Below are 18,353 nucleotides of genomic sequence, written 5' to 3'. Positions count from 1 at the left end.
TCTGCTCTGGGGGAGATAAAAAAGTGGAGTCCAGATTTATTACATTAGAATGCAAGCAAATGGCACTTGAGCAATGCATAATCTGTAATTCCCAAAGCCTGTTTACCATCCAATTATCCTTCCAGTGATCCCCAACCTTTTTGGCACTAGGGACCGGTTTCGTGGAGGACCATTTTTCCACGCATGGGGGGGGGGGGGTCAGGCAGTAATGCGAGCGATGGGGAGATGGGGAGATGGGAAGAGCAGATGAAGCTTCGCTCCTGCTGTGAGGCCTGGTTCCTAACAGCTGCGGACCAATACCAGTCCATGGCCCGGGGGTTGGAGACCCCTGCTTTACACAGATTTCTAGTAATCTTTGCTTGGAAAGCTGTGACACTGCAGAAAAATGGAACTATTCACAAAGCCTTGTTTCGCACCATCACTTCATCTTGACAAGGTGACTCAAACTTTCATTTCTGAGGTTCTGAGCTCTTGTCAATTAGACAGCTCTTAGGCCAAGTCTTCAGAGTATGTTTGGACACTATTACCATGGGTCCAGGGAGTATCAAGGGGTGTTCAAGTATGTCACCTGTGTTCCATATGGTTTCCTCCTTGACTGCATATTGTAAAAACAGCCCTAATCCCTCTTACTGATCAAGATTGATTACTCCTACCATTATGGTGACTTTTCTGTACACCTACTGATCGTCCCAATTTTCCTGGAACTACTGGGGACATGGTGCCATATAAAGCATGTGCTCTGATTTAGTGCAAACACTACATCTGGAAGGACAGCATTCTGTCCATTCAGAGTTTGCCTCCAAGGTGGTGATTTATCCATGTCTTTAGAAAGCCATTCTAAAGCCAGAAATTGTGTTTCCAAGTCAATGGGTCATGACTTAGCCAGTCTTAAACTCCAGACTCCTTGATCAACACCATTAAAATCCAATTCCAGGGTTGCTTCCTTGACTCCTTCTTGTACTCACTAGCTATTTTTGCAATTTCTCCAATATGTAATCTCTTTTCTCTTTTATCAGACCTTGTACATCCTTAGCCAAGTTATGCTGAGATTTAAAGTAGTCCTCAGCTTGTGGGCCAGCAAAAGTGGTATTGGAAGCTACTGAAAGGTCACAAGTCCCTTATGGTAGACAAGCTTTTGCAACGTCTTCCAAAAGGAGAAGTGCTAGCTTTGGATGAAAAAATGTGGGACATCTCTTTAAACTCATAGTGTTCAGGAGTCTGCAGAGTCATATTCTCAGACATTCCTCCAGAAGTTCCATCCCTACTTTCAGGTTCAAAGGTGTTAAGATCTGCCTTGTCAGGGTATTCAAATATCTCTTGATCTCCACTCTGACAGATCTTTGGTATACTGCTCAGCCTTTACTGTTGGAGGTAAGGGCTGTTTTGTAAGTTACTAAAGAGGTCTCTAACTGCTTGCTAATTGCCCTTTGTTTCTCATTATCCCTCCACAAAGAGTCAATACAGATTAGCAGTAACAAACAACTCTGCTCTATTTATAGTCATAGTTCCCACCATATCTTACAAACGCCAGAATCACTTACAACTTCAAGGATATTTCCCTCCACAAGTTTATTTCCCTGCATCTTAAACAGGGAAATATTTAGTTAGTGGGTAATCATCTTGTGTTTGGAACTGTCTATGCCCCAAAACTAGTCAGAATGATGTACTTTTCACCAGCACAGTAGATAGTGAATCAATCTCAAATCCTCACTTTACCACCAGTTTTCTTGAACTATTCTATTTTCCATTTACATTAGTGTGGGTTCTCCAAGATGCTGAAGTCAATATGGGATTAGAGATGAAAGTGGGATGGAGGGGCAGCAGAAGAAAGGGGAAAGAATCTTCAGCTTATGATATAAATATCAATCTCGTGTAAGAAAATGGTGATTGGAATGAAGGTTATTGTAGGACATGTCGCAGATTACAGTACAATTTGAAGAATGCTGGGGTTGGGTAGCTGAGTGCTCTCAAGACAAAGTTGTGTCTTGGAAGAGCCCTGCTTTTCACTGAAATGGGTCCACCTTAGGACTTCCTCTGTGCTCGGTCATTGGCTAGGAACAGGACATAGAATATATGGTCTCAGTGTTAGTGCAGTGGTGAATCCACAGGGGCAGCAACTAGTATCATTGGACAGTTATGTTCCTCAGAGCATGAGATCTGACTGGTCTATTTTCATAAACACCTCTACATGTAAGTCTAAGTAAATTGTATTCAGGTAGGTTCCTGTTACCAAAACCAAAGAAGGAAATTCAAAAGGTGCCAAGTAGACCCTAATATTGATTTATACAGGAGAACTCCATGGGAAATCAACTTACCTCTTGCACTGAGAAGAATCAACACCATCTCTTGGTGAGACTTCTGGGATCACACTTAAAAAAGAGAGAGAAAGAGAAGAATTTCACTTGACACATATTGGGTTCAAGGTACTGGTGGGAATCTGAAAAATATTGAAAATGTCCAAAAGAGTTGGGAAAGTAGAATGCAAGCTGGATAGACAATTTAGGAAAAGTAATTTCAATTTTTATCCTCTAGGTGCTTTAGTGGAATGCATAGTAGATATAAAGACACAGAAGAATGATGTAAATATAGTGTGTGTGTGTGTGTGTGTGTGTGTGTGTGTGTGTGTGTTTAAGGCATGATTTAGCATCACTAATTTAATCTCATGAATGCCAATAAATTAAAAGTTGAGATGCAGAAAGTGGCTTGAGAATACAAAAATAACACTATAGTTTATTTTTTAGTTCCATGAATTGCTTATATGTGGAATCCTAAAATAAACTGTGTTTTCAAGATGCCCTCAGGCTACATCCCTCAATGAACATATTTTCAAAGAGAACAGATACAGAAGTATCACTTTTAAATTCTGATCTTGACAAAACATTGTGAGTAAACATAGGTAAAACATACCCAGTATTTCTGTTTTAAGACAGCAAATTCTCTTTATAAGACATGGACACACATATATGCAGATATAGATTTATCTAGATCTCTCTCTCTATATATAAGAAATTATTAAATAAAATTATACATTTGAAATAAGAGCATTAATTCATGAAAATCATGCCAAATACATGAATACAAAGCTTTTCAAAACTTTTTCAGTCTTAGAGCAAATGTAAACTTCAAAAGTTTCAGGTATATAAATGAAAACAGCCAAGCTAAAAGGAAAAAAAAAGAAGCCGGTTAAAAGTATCTTCTCAAACATTCTAGGGTGCCCCAGGATGAACCATTTAGAAAGCCAAGATCAGAGCAGATCTCTGAATGTAGATCAAGTTTTATCAAAGCCAACTACTTGGTCTGCAAGTGGAACAAAAGACATAGTTTAACAAATGCAGAAATAATGAGGGTTTCAGATTTCTAACCGAGGCTCCAAAAGATATACTCCAGTCTAAAATATCAAAGCATGGGAGGTCACAACTGAAACTACTATTGCCACATAGAATTTCTGCATACCATAGGCAGAATTTATAAAAGCAAAAATTTCAGTCACTTCCTCTTTGTATTTCTCGAATGAGAAGAAAATATATGCTAGATCTAGCCTACAAGAAATTTGCAAATTTCAGTATTTATGTTGGTTGACCAAAGAAATCTGTTGATTCTATGGAAAATTAAAGTCATTACTCTCCCACAGATTCTCAAGATGCTAAATTTCAAAATATTGGCACCAGTCACCAAAAGACCATATTTCAAGGTTGCAAATTTGAAGTTGTGTCTTGGGTGATGGTAATACGTTACAATGAAATATAAAAATGCATATAAATAATAAGGATAACTTAATTAATTATGCAAAACTTTTTTTTGAGATCTCAAAATAACTTCAATCACTTTCTTGTCCATCTGGTTCCAAGCATATGAAATAGAATCAGATCTATATCATCATGAATTCATGTGCTTGATCTTCTATTTGTTATCTAGGTGAGTTAATTCATATAAATCTCAATTTCCACATATTAACATTGAGAATACTATTATTACTCACCTTGTAGTTAAGATGCAATAATAAAACTAAACAACAGTGGCTTATTGGATGCCTTAAAAATGTAGTCAGTACTATATTGTTATTAATACCTTCACATTAAGTATGTAACAATTTGAATGTTCAAATAATTATATAATTACTTCTTTATTAAATAAATATGCATTTTCAATGTATTTCCATTATGTTGTCTTTTGATTGCTGAATTTTTCTTTTTTAACAATTAAAGCAATAGTTGCCCAGATTGGTTCCAGATGGTGGAGTAGAAGGACATGCACTCACTCCCTCTTGCAAGAGCACCAAAATCACAACTAAATGCTGAACAGTCATCAACAGGAAGACACTGGAACTCACCAAAAAAGACACCCCACATCCAAAGACAAAGGAGAAGCTGCAGTGAGACGGTAGGATGGGCACAATGACAATAAAATCAAATCCCATAACTGCTGGGTGAGTGACTCACAAACTGGAGAACAATTATACCACAGAAGTCAACCCACTGGAATGAGGGTTCTGAGCCCCATGTGAGGCTTCCCAAACTGGGGGTCTGGCAATGGGAGGAGGAGTTCCCAAAATATCAGACTTTGAAGTCTAGAGGGATTTGATTGCAGACTTCAACAGGACTGAGAGAAACAGTGGCTCCACTCTTGGAGGGCACACACAAAGTAGTGTGTGCATCAGGACCCAGGGGGAAGGAGTAGTGACCCTATAGGAGACTGAACCAGACCTACTTGCTAGTGTTGGAGGGTTTCCTGCAGAGGCAGGGGTGGCTGTGGCTCACCACGGGGACAAGGACACTGGCAGCAGAAGTTCTGGGAAGTACTCCTTGGCATGAGCCCTCCCGGAGTCCACCATTAGCCCAACCAAAGAGCGTGTAGCCTCCAGCACTAGGTCACCTGAAGCCAGAAACCCAACAGGGAGGGAACTCAGCCCGATCCAACAGCAGACAAGCAGATTAAAGTTTTACTGAGCCCTGCCCATCAGAGGAACAACCAGCTATACCCACCACCAGTCTCTCACAACAGGAAACTTCCACAAGCCTCTTAGATAGCCTTATCCACCAGAGGGCAGACACCAGAAGCAAGAAGAACTACAATCTTTCAGCCTGTGGAACGAAAACCACACTCACAGAAAGACAGACAAAATGAAAAGGCAGAGAACTAAGTACCAGATGAAGGAACAAAATGAAACCCGAGAAAAACAACTAAATGAAGTGGAGCTAGGCAACTTCCAGAAAAAGATTTCAGAATAACGATAGTGAAGATGATCCAGGACCTCAAAAAGAATGGAGGCAAAGATCAAGAAGATGTAAGAATTGTTGAAAAAAGACCTAGAAGAATTAAAGTACAAACACCTAGAATAATTAAAGAACAAAAAAACAGATGGACAATACAATAACTGAAATGAAAAATACACTAGAAGGAATCAATAGCAGAATAACTGAGTCAGAGGCATGGATAAGTGACCTGGAACACAGAATGGTGGAATTCACAGCAATGGAACAGAATAAAGAAAAAACAATGAAAAGAAATTAAGACAGCCTAAGAGACCACTGGGACAACATTAAACGTACCAACATTCTCATTATAGGGGTCCCAGAAGGAGAAGAGAGAGAAAGGACCCGAGAAAATATTTGAAGAGATTATAGTCAAAAAATACCCTAACATGGGAGAGGAAATAACTATCCAAATACAGGAAGTGAAGAGAGTCCCAGGCAGGATAAACCCAAGGAGAAACATGCTGAGACACACAGTAATCAAACTGACAAAAATTAAAGACAAAGGAAAGTTATTAAAAGTAACAAGAGAAAAACAACAAATAACATACAAGGGAACTTCCATAAGGTTAACAGCTGATTTCTCAGCAGAGACTCTAGAATCTAGAAGGGAATGGCATGATATATTTAAAGTGATGAAAGGGAAGAACCTACAACCAAGATTACTCTACCAGCAAGGATCTCATTCAGATTCGATGGAGAAATCAAAAACTTTACACACAAGCAAAAGCTAAGAAAATTCAGCACCACCAAACCAGCCCTACAACAAATGCTAAAGGAACTTCTCTAAGTGGGAAACACACAGAAAAAAAGGACCTACAAAAGCAAACCAAAAACAATTAAGAAAATTGTAATAGGAACATACGTATCAATAATTACCTTAAATGTGAATGGATTAAATGCTCCAACCAAAAGACACAGTCTCGCTGAATGGATACAAAAACAAGACCCATATATATGCTGTCTACAAGAGACCCATTTAAGACCTAAGGACACATACAGACTGAAAGTGAGGGGATGGAGAAAGATATTTCATGCAAATGGAAATCAAAAGAAACCTGGAGTAGCAATACTCATATCAGACAAAACAGACTTTAAAATAAAGAATGTTACAAGAGATAAGGAAGGACACTATGTAATGATCAAGGGATCAATCCAAGAAGAAGATATTACAATTATAAATATATATGCACCTAACATAGAAGCAGGTCAATACATAAGGCAAATGCTAACAGCCATAAAAGAGGAAATCGACAGTAACACAATAATAGTGGGTGACTTTAACATTTCACTTACAGGAATGGACAGATCTTCCAGACAGAAAATTAATAAAGAAACACAAGCTTTAAATGACACAATAGATCAGAAAGATTTAATTGATATTTATAGGACATTCCATCCCAAAACAGCAGATTAAATTCTTCTCAAGTGTACATGGAACATTCTCCGGGATAGATTACATCTTGGGTCACAAATCAAGCCTCAGTAAATTTAAGAAAATTGCAATCATATCAAGCATCTTTTCTGATCAAAACACTATGAGATTAGAAATAAATAACAGGGGAAAAAAGTAAAAAAACACAAACACTTGGAGGCTAAACAATATGTTACTAAATAACCAAGAAATAACTGAAAAAATCAAAGAGGAAATCAAAAAATACCTAGAGACAAATCACAACAAAAACATGATGATCTAAAACCTAGAGGATGCAGCAAAAACAGTTCTAAGAGGGAAGTTTGTAGCAATACAATCCTACCTCAAGGAACAAGAAAAATCTCAAATAAAAAACCTAAACTTACATCAAAAGGAACTGAAGAAATAAATGCAATAGAAACAGAGAAAACAATAGCAAAGATAATAAAACAAAAAGCTGGTTCTTTGAGAGGACAAACAAAATTGATAAACCTTTAGCCAGATGCATCAAGAAAAAGAGGGAGAGGACCCAAATCAATGAAATTAGAAATGAAAAAGGAAAAGTTACAATGGACACTGCAGAAATACAAAACATCATAAGAGACTACTACAAGCAATTTTATGCCAAGGACAACCTGGAAGAAATAGACAAATTCTTAGAAAGGTATAACCTTCCAAGACTGAACCAGGAAGAAATAGAAAACATGAACAGACCAAACACAAGTGCTGAAATTGAAAATGTGACTAAAAATCTTCCAACAAACCAAAGTCCACGACCAGATGGCTTCACAGGTGAATTCTACCCAACATTTAGAGAAGAGCTAACACCTATATTTCTCAAACTCTTCCAAAAACTTGCAGAGGAAGAAGCACTCCCAAACTCATTCTACGAGGCCACCATCAACCTGATACCAAAACCAGACAAACATACTACAGAAAAAGAAAATTACAGACCAATATCACTGATGAACATAGATGCAAAAATCCTCAACAATATACTAGCAAACAGAATCAAACAACACATTAAAAGGATCATACACCATGATCAAGTGGGAGTGGGATTTATCCAAGGGATACAAGAATTATTCAAAATATGCAAATCAACCAATGTGATATACCATGTTAACAAGTTGAAGAATAAAAACCATATGATCATCTCAATAGATGCAGAAAAAGCTTTTGACAAAATTCAACACCAATTTATGATGAAAAACTCTCTGGAAAGTGGGCATAGAGGGAACCTACCTCAACATAATAAAGGCCATATATAACAAACCCACAGCAAACATCATTCTCAACGGTGAAAAACTGAAAACATTTCCTCTAAGATCAGGAACAAGACAAGGATGACCACTCTTGCCACTATTATTCAACATAGTTTTGGAAGTCCTAGCCAGAGCCATCAGAGAAGAAAAACAAATAAAAGGAATACAAATTTGGCAAGAAGTAAAAGTGTCACTGTTTGCAGGTGACATGATACTATACATAGATAATCCTAAAGATGCCACCAGAAAACTAATAGAGCTAATCAATGAATTTGGTAAAGTAGCAGGATACAAAATTAATGCACAGAAATCTCTTGTATTCCTGCACACTAACAATGAAAGAACAAAAAGAGAAATTAAGGAGCAATTCCATTCACTATTGCAACAAAAAGAATAAAATACCTAGGAATAAACCTACCTAAGAAGGTAAAAGACCTGTGCTCAGAAAACTATAAGACACTGATGAAAGAAATCAACGATGACACAAACAGATGGAGAGATATACCATGTTCTCAGATTGGAAGAATCAATATTGTGAAAATGACTATACTACCCAAAGCAATCTACAGATTCAATGCAATCCCTATCAAATTACCAACGGCAGTTTTCAAAGAACTAGAACAATAAATCTTAAAATTTGTATGGAGACACAAAAGACCCCGAATAGCCAAAGCAATCTTGAGGGAAAAAACGGAGCTGGAGGAATCAGGCTGGCTGACTTCAGACTATACTACAAAGCTAGAGTAATCAAGACAGTATGGTACTGGCACAAAAACATAAATATAGATCAGTGGAACAGGATAGAAAGCCAAGAGATAAACCCACGCACGTGTGGTCAACTAATCTATGACAAAGGAGGCAAGGATATACAATGGAGAAAAGACAGTCTCTTCAATAAGTGGTGCTGGGATAACTGAACAGCAGCTACATGTAAAAGGATGAAATTAGAACACTCCCTAACACCGTACACAAAAATAAACTGAAAATGGTTAAAAGACCTAAATGTAAGACTGGATACTATAAAACTCTTAGAAGAAAACATAGGCAGAGCACTCTTTGACATAAATCACAGCAAGATCTTTTTTGTCCTACCTCGTAGAGTAATGGAAATTAAAACAAAAAATAAACAAATGGGACCTAATGAAACTTAAAAGCTTTTGCACAGTAAAGGAAACTGTAAAGAAGACAAAAAGACAACCCACAGAATGGGAGAAATATCTGCAAATGAATCAATGGACAAAGGATTATTCTCCAAAATATATAAACAACTCATGCAGCTCAATATTAAAAAAAAGAAACAATCCAATCCCAAAATGGGCAGAAGACCTAAATAGACATTTCTGCAAAGAAGACATACTGATGGCCAAGAGGCACATGAAAAGCTGCTCAACATCACTAATTATTAGAGAAATGCAGATCAAGACTACAATGAGCAATCACCGCACACCAGTCAGAATGGCCATCATAAAAAAATCTACAAACAATAAATGCTGGAGAGCGTGTGGAGAAAAGGGAACCCTTGTACACTGTTAATGGGAATGTAAGTTGATACAGCCACTATGGAAAACAGTATGGAGGTTCCTTAAAAAACTAAAAATAGATCTATCATATGACCCAGCAATCCCACTACTGGGTGTTTACCTAGAGAAAACTATAATTCAAAAAGACACATGCACCCCAATGTTCCTGGCAGCACGGTTTACAATAGCCAGGTCATGGAAGCAATGTAAATGCCCATCAACAGATGAATGGATAAAGAAGATGTGGTACAATGGAATATTACTAGTCATAAAAAGCAATGAAATTGGGTCATTTGTAGGGATGTGGATGGACCTAGAGACTGTCAGACAGGGTGAAGTAAGCCAGAAAGAGAAAAACAAATATTGAATATTAACACATATATGTGGAATCTAGAAAATAGTACAGATGAACCAGTCTGCAAGGCAGAAGTAGAGCCATATATGTAGAGAATAAAATGTAAGGACACCAAGGAGGGTGGGTGGGATGAACTGGGAGACTGGGATTGACATATATACACTAATATGTATAAAATAGATAAATAATTAAAAGCTGCTGTATAAAAAAATAAAATTCAAAAATTCAAATTAAAAAAAGATGAAGAAATCCTTTAAAATAAATAAATAAAGCAATAGTTGCCCAATATTAATGTGAGTAAGAGCTTGTAAAAACATGGATTTTGCATCTGTGAACCTGCATTTTAATGAAGCACCACAGATAATTTTATATAGGTTCATTTTGGACAATACTGACATAATGATTTCTAGGAATAATTTACATGTAGTGCTATAAGTGGTGTTCAATTTCAAATGAAAAGCTTTTTGGATTTTGCAATAAAATAAATCTGTTAAGGAAAGAATGTTTGTATCCCCCCCGAATTCATATGTTGAAGCACTAACCTCCAACACGATGGTATTAAATGGTAGGGTCTTTGGAAGGTAATTAGCTCTATATGAAGTCATAAGGATGGAGCCCCCATGATAGGATTAATGCTCTTCTAGAAATTGGACAGGCACAGAGCTTCCACAGTGTGAGGACACACTGTGAGAATTTGGTTATCTGTAAGCCAGGAAGATGGTCATCACCAGAACCCAACCATACTGGCACCATGATCTCAGACTTTCAGCCTCAAGAAGTGTGAGAAATTAAATTCATGTTTTTTAAGTCTCCTAGGATGTAGTATTTTGTTATGACAACAAACTGAATAATACAAACCCAAATCATCCCAAGCATTTATTTGACTTAAAACATGCCCTCACAATGAGATATTACTTCACACTTGTCCCAACAGCTAATCATCAAAAAGTCTACAAACAACAAATGTTGGTGAGGATGTGGAGAAAAGGGAACCCTCTTACACTGTTGGTGGGAATGTAAACTGGTGCAGCCACTATGGAAAACAGTATGGAGGTCCACAAAAAACTAAAAATGGAAGTACATATGATCCAGCAATTCAACTGCTGGATATATATCTGAAGAAAAAAAAATACTAATTCAAAAAGATACATGCATCCCAAAGTTCATGACAGCATTATTTACAATAGTTAAGATATGAAAGCAAAATAAGTGTCCATCAACTGATGAGTGGATAAAGAAGATGTGGTGTATGTATAAAATGGAATACTACTCAGTCATGAAAACAGAATGTAATTCTGCCATTTGCAACAATGTTAATGGACCTAGAGGGTATTATGCTTAGTAAAATAAATCAGACAGAGAGAGACAAATACTGTATGTTGACACTTATATGTGGACTCTAAAAAATAAAACAAATGAATATGTATAAAAGAAAATAGAAACGTATTCACAGATATAGATAAACTAGTAGATACCAGTGGGGAGAAGGAAGGAGGGAGGGGAAAGATAAAGGTATGGATTTAAGAGCTACAAACTACTACATATAAAGTAAATGTGCATCAAGGATATATTGTACAGCACAGGAAAATATAGCTATTATTTTGTAATAACTTTAAATGGAGTATAATCTATAAAATATTGAATCTCTATGTTGTACACCTGAAATTAATGTAATCATCTATACTTAAATAAAAAATAATAAAAAAGGATGTGACAATATATAAAACATGAAATACTTATGACAGAATAATATAAAATGTATACTCACCATATTAATTTGGTTTATCTGTCTCCATATCTTTACTGCATGTTTTTTTTTCATTTTTTTTTTTGCGTTACGCGGGCCTCTCACTTCTGTGGTCTCTCCCATTGTGGAGCACAGGCTCTGGACGCACAGGCCCAGCGGCCACAGCTCACGGGCCTAGCCGCTGCACGGCATGTGGGATCTTCCTGGACCGTGGCAGTAACCCATGTCCCCTGCATCGGCAGGCAGACTCTCAACCACTGCGCCACCAGGGAAGCCCTACCCTAAGATTTTATCACAAATTGCTAATGAAAATAAAGCTGTTAGTGGAGTTTCAACATGCATAGGTAAATGAGAACACAGAACTCCCCTTTCGCATGCCCCATTCTCCTCCTTCTAACTCCCTATGTGAACTCACTTTGTGCCAAGACCAAGAAGCTGTGCCCCAATAAGAACCAAGCTGATTTCCTCACACTGACTGGGGCTATTGCTCACTTAGAAGACTTGATGCTTAATTTTGATAAGCAACTAGAAGACCATGGAGACAACGTATAAAAATGATTTGTCTTGGGAGAAAATACTAAAGAGGGTTAATGTGCTGTTCCACATGTCTAACCTCCTGGGATTAAACCACAAACACCAAGATCACCAAGTGTACTTGGCAACAATGCGCTAAAAATGAAAAAAAAGAAGCATCATACTGTTATTGCATTCATTTTCCCCCAAGGCACTCTCTGAGAAACACCACACCCTCTAAGGGAATTGAGAACAGCTTCCTTGTGGGGTAGGTTATATAATATATATGCATCTTTTTCCAAGCAGTTAAACCATATCCAGCTATCAGCACACCTTACTTAAGATGATTGTAATGTATGAGATTAAATGTTCCTACCTGATTGGAAACCTTCTTGTCCTCAATTCATTGGCTATACTGGAGTTTTTTTCTTGGGTCAGACCTTCAGACTTCTACCAGAAATCATTCCTTTGGGGAAACCAGGCCTTCCCAGAAACTCAGGAAACTGAAATGGTGACAAGCAAGAGAGAAGGAAATTATTTGGACACATAGACCTCAATTGTTTGGTTTTAAGTAAATGTCCAAGCAAACATCTTCTAAATGGTATAATAACTTTAGGGAAATTCACGGTTTATAAGTTTGTGTGCTCATAAACTGAACATATTATGATAAGAGTACAGGTTGCATTTTGTGTCTTCAACTCAAGCAAAGACTTCAAAAAAGGCCCAGTTATCCTTTGTTCATTAAGACACAAAGAGAGGGCAAAAAGGGCAAGTTTCTAAGTCTTTTTCTTTACAATTTACTTCCTTTCTTCAGTCTTCATCAAGATCTTCAGGAAATTAACTTTACTAAAGTTAATTATTCATAAAATAAACATAGGAACCTGCAGAAGACTATTTCACAGAGACCTGTAATGTACAATATCCATTGCATACATGCACCATGAGCTTGTCTTTTCTAGCACTGGCATACACAAAACTCTGTGTGTGTGTGTGTGTGTGTGTGTGTGTGTGTGCGTGCGCGCACATGTGTGTCTTTTTTTGTGATGGAGCCATAGGGAGAAAATAAATCTATTGGCTGCAATTCAGTGATGTAGGAAGATTTAAGGGTAAAGGAAAAGGCTACATCAAGTGAAACAATAAAGTCATGAGGTTGTGGTTCCATAATAATAACAATAGCAGTCTTCTGTAACCAAGGGAGCAGGCTCCTCAAATTATAGTCACACCTGTTAGACCATCTGCCCATAAATTACACACTATCATTAATGGAAAGCAAATGGCACTGTCTCTCCTTCCCTTTATCCATTGGCCATCCTCATATAAACTCTTTTTCTCTTCAAGGTCATGCTCTTTCCTATCTGTTTAAAAATATTAGGATTTAGGAGGAGTGATACGTAATGTGCCGTGCCTTGGTACTTGTACCAGTGACGGCTCTGTAAGGAGCACTGGGTCGTTAGGAGGCTATCAATTGAATTCCCCTAGAAGCAGAACCTGAGGAAATAATTTGAATGCAAACTGTTCATCTGGGAGGTGCTTCCAGAAAACTCAGAAGTGGAGTGGGAACTGAATATGGAGGCATGGAAGGAAGCCAACAGAGGTGCATTACTGAATAAATTACTCCTGCAGGGAACTGCTGCCAGTACTTCAGGGGAGTTCTGTGAAACTCTACAGAACATGTCTCAGAGTTATCCCAAGAATCGGTGAGAAACTTGAAGTACTTATCTTCCAGTCCCCTCTGTCCTTGGTTGAAAGCTACACCCAGATACATTAACTCCTGCACACTTCTGGCCTGCCCTAAGGTGGATAATTGCAGGTGGCAGCATGATCCTATCAGCATATACTGGAATGATGAGTGCTGGGGAGATATGAGTGGAGCATTGAAACCATCTAATACAGTCAGGGCAGGAGATATTAATTATTGGCTTGAAAGTCCAAATGGATAACCTTAAATTCCTGGGTTTATGGTTTTACTTTGAGGTATTTAAGCATGATGTATGAGTAAAAATTTCCTCTATTAAATCAAGTTTAAGATCCTAAGTCCCTAATCTTCTGGAAAACTGTGGGTATCTTGTAACGGATTTTTGAAAAGTAACATGATTAAGAGTTCAAATTGACCATTCATTCATTCAAACATTCATTCATTCAACAAACATTTATTGAACACCTGAAGTATGTTATGGGTTAAACTAGGCACCAGTGTTACTGTTACTAAAATCATTATCGTGCCACCTAGAATTCAATGTATTGTGACACTCAAATAAGAAAATCCATGGTTACTGTAAAAATTATTACAGAGTGCTATAGGAAGACACGGTAAGACCTTAATTCATGCTGTGGACAGTAGTATATGGGCGATATCAGTAGGGCTTCCTGTAGAAGGCAATTGAAATGGATATGTAATATGAATGAAGGGTGAATTTTTGAGGAAAAGAGAAGATAAATTCATGGTTGCCAGAAAATGAATGGTTAAGGATCAGTGCAGAAAGGAGTTCCATTCATAATCAGTATAAGAAATGCTCACTGGGGCTTACCTGGTGGCCCAGTGGTTGAGAGTAAACCTGCCGATGCAGGGGACACGGGTTCGTGCCCTGGTCCGGGAAGATCCCACATGCCGCGGAGCAGCTAGGCCCCGTGAGCCATGGCTGCTGAGCCTGCGCGTCCGGAGCCTGTGCTCCGCAACGGGAGAGGCCACAACAGTGAGAGGCCCGCGTACCACAAAAAAAAAAAGAAAAAAAAAAGGAAATGCTCACTGGATTGTAAGAAAAGAAGACAATGGAGAGGGTGGTAGAAGCCAGATCATGCATGGTCCATGTATGTATAGTGAGTGCTATGGTCTAGTCTTTGTGTTCCCCTCCAAATTCATACGTTGAAATCTTAATTTCCGTAGCTGATAGTATTAGTAGGTGGGGTCTTTTGGAAATGATTTTGGTATTAGTGCTCTTATTAAAGAGACCCCACAGAGCTCCCTAAGCTCTTCTGCCATGTGAGGATACAATGAGAAGTCTGTGATTCAGAAGAGGGCCCTCATCTGACCATACTGGCACCCTATTCTTGAACTTGCAACCTCCGGAACCGTGAGAAAAAAAATTCCTGTTGTTTATGAGCCACCCAACCTGCAGGATAATCTTACAGCAGCCCGAAAGGACAAAGAGAGTTTGGATGGGAGATTTTACTCCAAGAAAGATGGGAATCCATTGAAGGATTTTACCTGGTAACTTAGAAGAGAGAAAAGTTTCATAACACAATCAGGTATTTTTATAAGAAAAATTTGTTTCTTTTTCAGAAAGATCACTCTGGAAATACAGTGACTCGATTTTTGGAGAAGTGTGATGGCAGGCCCGGATATAGAAAGATGAGTTAGTAGTCCATTAATATAAGTCAAACAAGAAAGTGGATATAAAAAGTGTGAATTTGTGGCTGAGAGTTCTTTTCTTTTAGTACTTGAAAAATGTTATGTCAATGCTTCTGACTCCATAGTTTTAGACAAGAAATATGCTGTCATTGGAATTGGTTTCTCAATAAGTGATGCATTGTTTCTGCCTGTGCACTTTCGAGATTTTTTTTGTCTCTACTTTTCAGAAGTTTAATTATGACGCGTCTTGACAAGGATACCTTTGTGTTATTCCTCTTTGGGTTTGCTCAGATTCTTGAATTTGTGCTTATGTCTTCTAAAATATTGGGAACTTTTTAGTCATTATTTCTTTGAATACTTTGTCAGTCCTACTTGCTCTCTTCTTTCATTCTGGAACTTTGATGATATGAATGTTAGTGCTTTTGTTACTGTTTACAGGTTCTTGAGATCCTGTTTTTTCTCCCATCTCTACCTCTCAGTCTATTTTTCTCTGTACATTTGGGACATTTTATTGATCTCTTCTAAGTTCATGATTCTATGCTTTGTAATCTCCACTCTACTCTTGAGCAAAGTTTTTTGATTGTTGTATTTTTCAGTTCTACTGTTCTCATTTGTTTTTATTCTTATAACTTCTAGTTCTTTGCTTACATTTTCTATTTTTCCCATTTCTGTCAAGGAACACATAATTGCTAATTGAAGCATTTATGTGACAGCTTATTTAAAATCCTTGTCTGATAATTTCAATAGATGTTTTATCTCAGTGCTGGTGTAGGTTTATTGTCTTTTCTCATTTATTCTGTGACTTCCCGGTTCTTGGTGCCATGAGTATATTTCAATTGTATTCTAAACATTGTGAGTTATTATATGACTCTGCATCCCATTTAATTTATTATTACTTTTTAGAAGGAAGTCATCCTACTGGAGGTGTAGTATGAGGACTGAGGGGTTACATACAGATTTCCATTGGGCCCTACTGTCAATACCCCAGCAAAAGTGGGCACTTACATTGCCTCACTGAAGACAGATCAAGTAGAAGTTCAGCTATCCTATTGGCCCTTCTGACACCTTCCCCCCAAAAGTGGGAACATTAATATCATTGTGTTGCCTTTTAGTAGGAGTGGAAGTTCTTCTCCCCAGTACATTTCTTGACACCAGGGGAGGGGAGAAGTGAAGTGTTTGCTGTCCTTCCTCCCACTTCATTCTTTCTTGTTGATGCCGGATGTGGGTAGAGGGTCAGCTACCTGCTGGCCCCACGACACCAGGGTAAGAGGAAGAGAACTGCCAACTAGCCCTGCTTGTGCCATCTCATTCTGTCTTACTGCCTCAGGACGGTTATGGGGATTCAGCACCCCATTGGGTCTCACTGACACCATGTGTTGGGGGTTAGTGGGGTGCCTACTCCCTCCAACCTGTAACATCCTATTCTTATTGATGTCGGGGAGAGACAGAGGCTAAGTCCCACCATTGGACCCCACGACTGTGTGAGGGCAGCCCAGTGTTAACTAGCCTGTCAGGCACCACCTTTGAAAGTCTCTTTGCTAAGGCAAAGGGGTGGAGGCTCAGCTCACCATTGCACCACACTGAAACAGCCCTGGTGGCGAATCAGAGCGCTGCCTCTTCTGGAGGGCAGGAGTGGGGTAGTGTGGAAGATCAAATCCTAGCTTGGCCCAACTGAAACCACAGGACATAGGGGACGGGTGCAATATTCCACTGGCACTTGGCTCGAGTAGTGTGTATATTATTGCCCAAATGGTTTTCTGTCTTTGGCAACCCCTTTCCTCATACCTTGGCTAGGGGGAACGGGGGTTTTGTGTTTTCTTTTTTGAAGCTTTCTTGTCTGTTGTTCTGTTGGTGGTTATTGATTGGGGGTTCCTGTAATACCCTCTCCAGGATGTATGGGAAGCAACAGGAAACACAGGGGACTCATCACCATGTTATTCCTCAAGTCCCAAAGTCCCTAGTTAAGTCTGCCTTCTCATTTCCACCTTTCAGTGTCTTCCTATGTTTGTTTGTTGTTATGTTCAGGGTTTTAGTTTTAAGTGGAAGAACCGGGGAGAAATGGGCTACTTCATCTTCTTGGAAGCAGAGGTCTGGAGGCCTACTGATGTTACAAAGCACTGCTGACTGTAAATTAAAATTTGATGATATACACCTTGCCCTTTAAGAATTATTCTGCTAGATGATGTGGCTTCCCAAAGTAGCTACAATTTGATTTTCATACTTCTAAAAGTCAAGTGTTTTGCTGGAGTTGAAAGTTAAAGATAAGCAAGAGATGAGGCTAAGATGATCTATGTGGTAACAGATTAAAGTTGGAAACATCAATATACATTCATGTTTAGCTTAATATTGCTTCATATTACCTTAATACACATGGTTATGTAGAGAGATACTTATAGATATGTGCATATACATGGGTAATGTACACACATACTATCTCTTTGCTCTGTCAGCTGAGAAGACCTAGAAGCAATGACATCCGGGCAGCAATTAGCACACCCCACACCCAGATCCTGCTGTCTAATACTGTTCTCCACTGAAAAGACCTAGTTATCCTTGAAGAAATAGCTGATTCTAGGACTGGGGCAGTAAATATACAAGATTTATATACAAGACCATCTTATAGTGTCAGAAAGTTAGGAAGTTCCAAAAAAATATATAGGATGGGGATACCTCAGAGTGGCACACGAGCCACTGAACTGAAAAGAGTTCACAAGGGTCAGGACTAGAGCAATTTGAGGAACAAAGTAACTAATGTAGAATTAGATTATAACCCAAAGTATGAAATAAAAATCCATGAGTTCTTCTGATATAAATAAATAATTGGATACATAAATAAATGCGGGAGAATAGATAAATCTCCAGTGCAAAAGAATTCCAAATAGTTTATGTAGTACTCCATCTTAAGCATAACTCTCTATTCCTTAGTTGTGGGCTGAGC

General features: G+C 38.3%; 1 long non-coding RNA gene across 3 annotated transcripts in view; it reads right to left on the bottom strand.

The window, feature by feature from the left end:
• Positions 1–18,353, bottom strand: part of LOC125961834 (uncharacterized) — a 92,371-nt gene that overhangs the window by 29,799 nt on the left and 44,219 nt on the right. For all 3 annotated transcript variants that reach the window (XR_007472901.1, XR_007472900.1, XR_007472899.1), the window contains exons 2-3: positions 12,443–12,569; positions 2,316–2,369 (exon numbers count right to left, since the gene is read on the bottom strand). This is a non-coding gene — a long non-coding RNA (uncharacterized LOC125961834). The remainder of the gene's footprint in view (positions 1–2,315; positions 2,370–12,442; positions 12,570–18,353) is intronic.

This window comes from Orcinus orca, chromosome 17 (genome assembly GCF_937001465.1).
Source record: "Orcinus orca chromosome 17, mOrcOrc1.1, whole genome shotgun sequence".
In the NCBI taxonomy this organism is placed as follows: domain Eukaryota; kingdom Metazoa; phylum Chordata; class Mammalia; order Artiodactyla; family Delphinidae; genus Orcinus; species Orcinus orca.
This window is presented reverse-complemented; position numbering and strand designations above follow the sequence as displayed.